Raw genomic sequence first — 6,000 nt, 5'->3', positions numbered from 1 at the left:
TGTAGTCCAGGAGTACATTTTAGCCTTGGTAATCTTCAAATATGCCAAAGCTAGCATTGTCCTGTAATTCTCAAAAAAGAAAAGAAGCAACTTTTTTTTTTTTTTATCTTGAAGAATACTGCGGAGAATTTAAAAATCAACATAGCTACAAATAAGAACAACCAATAGGGGACATCTGAGGACTAGAAAAACAGAAACTTTAACTGAGAGGAATGAAGAAGTACTAAGTTGGTAAAACTTTATGAGTCCTTGTGAAAGCTGCTTAGCTTTCTGAACCATCTATGGGATGACTGGGAGAGACTAAAAGAAACATTCAAGACAAAAGCCAAAGATGAGCTTGGGTCTGATGTACAGGAAAGAAAAGTGCTTGGACAGGCTTGGGATATGTTAGAGAAGTCCTGCCTTTTAAAAGCAAGAGTCTGCTCTGCTTCCCTAGCCAGAGACCCACAACCCAGAGGACATGATGAACCTACAATAAATGACTCTATGTTAACACTTTTAGTGTTCAGCTCTGTCAAAAAAATCAAGCATTTTCAAAATTCTGTAGGGGCAGTTAAAGTAGAAATTCCTTTGCTGGTGAATCTGTTTTAAATGTTGACTGACTGTGGCAACTTGAGATCCATTAATAAGGCGCGGAAATAATATTTGGAAAGAACACAAAGTTTAGACATACACCTTTCTCAGACTAAGTGAATGCCAGATGAGGAGGACTAAGCTTTCAAGATATGTATGTATTAGAAAATGGAAGGCAAAACCACATGATTCAATTACTAAAGAAATTTTATGCACTCAAGGAACATCACAAATTGACAGCTTTGAGTGAGATGAATACATCAGCTGAAAGAAATTCAGATGTCTGAACGAGAACAAATGATGTGGAAACAGTCTGATGTATCTAGATGAGTTGTTAAAATATCAGCAGAATATTACATTAGCAGAATATGAATCCTTATAATTGTCAGGGTTTCAAACCTACTTTTCAGTATTCAAAGTAGTATTGCTAGTCTAAAGGATGAACCTAAACTATATCTAAAAGTTAGTCTATTAGACCCTATCGAGCAGATCTAAATTTTGATAAGAGATAATCAATCCATACCTATCATCATTAAACTTCTAAGGAAGAAATAAAATGATACATAATTATCTCTTTGATTGTTCTCATGAAATTGTTCTTTTTCCCAGCTGTCTCTTTAAAGTGATTTCAAAGATTTGCAGACCTATGATTCCTCCATGCTCTTGATGCTAATTTGCTGTTGACCAGAGTATATTTGTGTTTGAGCCAAAATTATAAGCACTGAGGTACGTATAAGATTAACTCAGCAAATTTCAGTTTAATGAGGAAAAACCTTTAGAAAGATTTCTGGGCTGAGAGACTAGGAGCAGAAGTCATAGTAAATGTTGCTTGATTGATATTATACATTTATTTCAGCATGATCATGAACTTCCATGATATGAAAGAGCATCTGAGAGAAGACATTTCTTTTAGAGAAATTAAATACTTCAGGGGGTATCCCATCGCCTTTCAGTATAGACAACGCTCTTTTTGAGGTTAGGGAGATCAAGTGCTCTTTTTTAGCTATTATCATTCTATTTTTGGTTGGTGAATATAGTTAATCAGTGTTCTAAGGAATAGTTTAAGTCTAAATTTTCTAGGAATTAATGAAAGTTTAAAGTAAAATTTTTAGTCTTGTCTTGAATGGCAGACCACAGCAATAAGTTTAATACAGTGAAAACAGAGCAGACTTCAAAGCAAATGTGATTGATGAAATATGAGTGCACATATTTATTTATATAGAGAGATGTATTATATGTATCTTTGTGCTGAAATTTAGAAAGTGTTATTTTATAAAGTATTGAAATTCAAAGTGTTTAAAAGTTAAAATTTAAAATTTGCTTATTGAATCATGATAAATTAAAGCTCCCACTCTATCTGAGATTTTTCTATACTTTTTCTTTACTTTTCTTAACTTTGTATTTGGGGGGGTAAGTAAGATGAAATAAAACTAATATTTAAATATCTTATTGAAAGTAAATAGAAGTTATTGAAATGTTGAGAGGAAGGACTTCGCTGTTGGTATAACAGGTGTAGCTTTTGCCCTCCTGTCTTTTTGATAACTTCTTTAGGTCAAACTGATATAAGCACATATTTGACTCTTAGCAGCTTTGTTTGAGAAGTCCTGATGAAGTTTCAAAATTATTGCATCTTTCAAGGGACTTGCAGGTTTTCCCCTGTAAAGAAAATAGGTTTGCTCAGCTCCCTAGTCAGTGTAACATTTTGTCATATGAATATTAAAGGTGTCAAACACAGAAAGAACCTGAGTATTAATACAATTTTAAGAACTGAAAACTACATCAGTGTACACAGAGCTGACCCAGGTAAATTCAAAATAAGCAGCAAATTAAGTTTATATTATGTACTGTATATGAAAGCAGTGCAGGTAAAGTTATCTTAATGTCAAAGTGTTGTAAAGTTCAGTGCTAGTGCTCTAAACTGTAACAGTTTTGTACTTTGGGAATAGATTTTTTCTTTAGGGAAACATCAAATCTACTCTCAAATATGCAGTATCAGTATACATATAAATTTAAACACAAAGTCCATATAAATAATGACTTTGAGGTAAATATATGTAGATATCTGCTTATCAACTGTAGGCACTTTCTTCCCTCCTTTTTAACTCTTCTCCACAATTGAATTATGAAACATGGCCTACTTGGAAAGGAAATAATCTGTACATATGTGAATATATTTGAAGTTTTCTAATTACACAGGGAACACCCAGCCAAGTAACTTACCTTGTCTTTTATGCCCCTGTACTGTCTGTTGTGTACTGTTGTGATAAAAAGATGGCACTGTTCTAAATTGCAAGGAAACTTATTTTGAAAAATTGGTTTTCACGTATAGTATGTGAAACTCTGAAAGAGTGTGGACTAGAGATGTCCATTAGAAATCCTTAAGCAGTGTGTTTACCAGAAAAAGGGAGAGTTGGCGGTCTCCTGTCTGACTGTTTGGTATCAAAATTGTTGCTAACCAGATGAGATGTTTTGGAAGCATGCTTCCCTCCCTTATTTGAGGCCAAGTTGTATATTTTGGAAATGTGTGTGGAGGTTCAGTTGCATGAGGATGCTTATGCAGAATGTTACTTTGATTAAAAATCAAGCATCCAAAAACTTCTCGAGAGCTATTATGCACCATTAACACTTAGCTTTTATTAATAGTTTTCAACTTTTTTTAATAGCACATTATTAACTCTGCCAATGGCACCATTTGCAGTTTTTTCTCTCTAAAGATTTTTCAGACTGATTTCTACCAAGGAGTGGAAATTGTACAAACAGCCAAGAGCAGTGGGGAGTGTTACTTGTTGCTAAATACTGACCCTGTTTCTCTGTCTCCCTGGCAATTTCCCACACATAAAGCATTCTTGTCCCTCCTCTAGATGTACTAAAAGGAGCTGAAACAAAGGTTAGTCACTTTGATATTAGGTTGGAGTTCAGGAAGAAGTCTCTGTGTTATAGACTGGCTTTCCTTTTAATGGTTACAACCTGCTGGGAATGTGTCAGGTTGGGGATAGGCTCTTCTACCTGTACTGACTTTTACTGCAAACTCTTATAAAGACCAACTGAAAATACCATTGATGCTTTCATCTATACGCTTTCATTTTTACTTTTTTATGTCTTGTTTTGGTTTTTTTAAGCAAAGAATGGTGCACATCTTTGTCTTTTACCTTATGTCTCTCAGCACTTTTAAAACTGAAGTTGAAAACACAGAATAGTTTCAGTGCCACTGGTGTACTCTGCTGTGGCAACTTCAGTCTAACATCTTAAAATCATGGGGCTGTTTATAATATACATGGATCTAGTATGTAATATAAGCAATCTATTTCACAGATGTTTTAAAAATTTTTATATTATCTCTTCCTGTAATTAATCTTAAATCTTACCAAGTGTATTCTCAACTACAAAAAAAAAGGAACAAAAAAATGAAATCTTACTATAGCTGGTGCTTTTATGGATAGGACCATTCACAACAAAAGTAGAAAATTCAAATTAAATCATTGAGAATGGCCTAAGCACAGTCTGTCTCCCTCAGCTAGAGCATTATTTATAGAAAGTGGGACAGCTCTGTCAGGAGAAGCTCAGGTGCATTGTTTAAATTGCTGCACCAAGGAGTACTGAGCTCCTGGTGCTGCATTTTCACCCTTGCTGTGTTGGGCTCCAGTCCTGAGTGTGTGAGAGCCTCTGTTCTGCCAGTGATTGGGTTATCTGGGGAAGGCAAATGTTTCTGTTCTGGCTGGGTCCTCACACAGAGAACCACGACCTGAGAGCTCTGAGCAACATTCAGCCAGACCTTATTTATAGCATAATAATTCAGGGGCTCATCTGTTGTACAGAGATTCAGGTTACAGCCACTGTGCTGCCTTACAGCTCATATGTGATGATAACAGCTGTATATCATGGAATGTTTCTGTTTTACCTTGAGGTTTTTCTTTTGTTTGTTTTTTTCTTTCAAGAGAAACTAAATTGATGACAAACCTCCAAACACCTATTCAAATGTGCAGCAGTTTTGGATGAGCTCCTTTCTATTTCTTTGTACCACAGAAAACTAACATGGGATTCAAAATTCCAATCCATCTGTTAATTTAGTGCTACTCCCAACAGGGTTTATGGAAGTTCTCTCCTGCTTTGGTCCTTATCCATGGCCTTATGTTGTTTTATTCGTGAGTTTGGATAACAAAAGTCATCCAGAGGAAGGACATGTTGTGATCTGTCCCCCATGTCCCCCATAATAAAAAATGTTAGAATGTTATCATATTGCTGCATAGGAAAATGGGTTTGCTTTCTCTGAATGCTTTTGTGGTAAGTCCTTAGAGACTTCTTTTTCTTTCTATCTTTAAAGGTGACTTTCCAACAAATAGGAGAGATCATTCCCTTATTTCTGCTCCCCTGAGTAGACCCAGAAATTCAGTTCTCACTTCCTTCTACTGGAAGGCTGATTTTTTTTTTTTAATAGGAATAATTCTCATTTTATACCTAGCTTGATAGAAGACAGAGCTAATTAGTCTGAAGTGCTTAATTCACTACTGAGTTTGTTTTAACTCAGTTTAGCCTGTCAAAGTTCACCTTTTGTAACACTGGTAACACATTTAATGACTATATTTAAGCTCAAGTCCAAACTTGATATATTCTTGTAAAATTATTTTAACTTACAAAGGAGGAACTGCTTGATTTCTCTTTGTAATAAGACTACTTCTGCTTCATATTGTGCCTGGCAGTTTCACCCAAAGTAGGGGATAGAAGAATCTCTCTGACAAGGTGTTTATTAAAGTCTTTATGTCATCTTCTTAAGTACTTCTTTTTTTTAAACTGAACTTGGACACTCAAAAAGGAGACATGGCATGGATTATTGATTTTTCTGCTTCTTTTTTTTTCTAAGAACAGAGGTAAAAAAATGTCATGGGGAACTGATAGACGAATCACATTCTCTTAAATTCCAGTCCTTTAAACTTGTATTTGTGTGTTCCTGTATATGGGAAAAATCTCTGATTTGATTGAAACTCTCTGAAGCAGAGAGCAGAGCAGATGTGTTTAGCCTCAATTTAGTTGAGACTTTAACTGATTTGAAAGGGAGTTGGGTAACCAAGTCATGATGCTAACACAAATTTCTGGATACATCCAGAATTTTAAACCCCTAAGGTGATTTACTGCTTTCCGCTTTGTGCCAAGATTCACCTGTCAAAAATGTTTTAAATGAGATTTAATGCAATTATTGTTTCCCCCTCACTGGGTTCTTCCTCTCTCAGTGTGGAATTTGCTTTGCAAGAGTGACAGTTCAGAGTCTGGGACTGCAGCTCATCAATTAACTTGGACAGATCAAGGGCCACAATCTCGTTTGCAGGCCACTATCACCCATCCTTCACTCCTTACACAATCCCACTCCACTTCCCTGCAAGTACTTGAGGAGCAATTTATATTAAAGGGCCAGAACTCCATGGATTTGCACAA

This window comes from Sturnus vulgaris, chromosome 4, assembly GCF_052056855.1.
Source record: "Sturnus vulgaris isolate bStuVul1 chromosome 4, bStuVul1.hap1, whole genome shotgun sequence".
Classification (NCBI taxonomy): Eukaryota; Metazoa; Chordata; class Aves; order Passeriformes; family Sturnidae; genus Sturnus; species Sturnus vulgaris.
Note: the sequence above shows the minus strand (reverse complement) of the source record.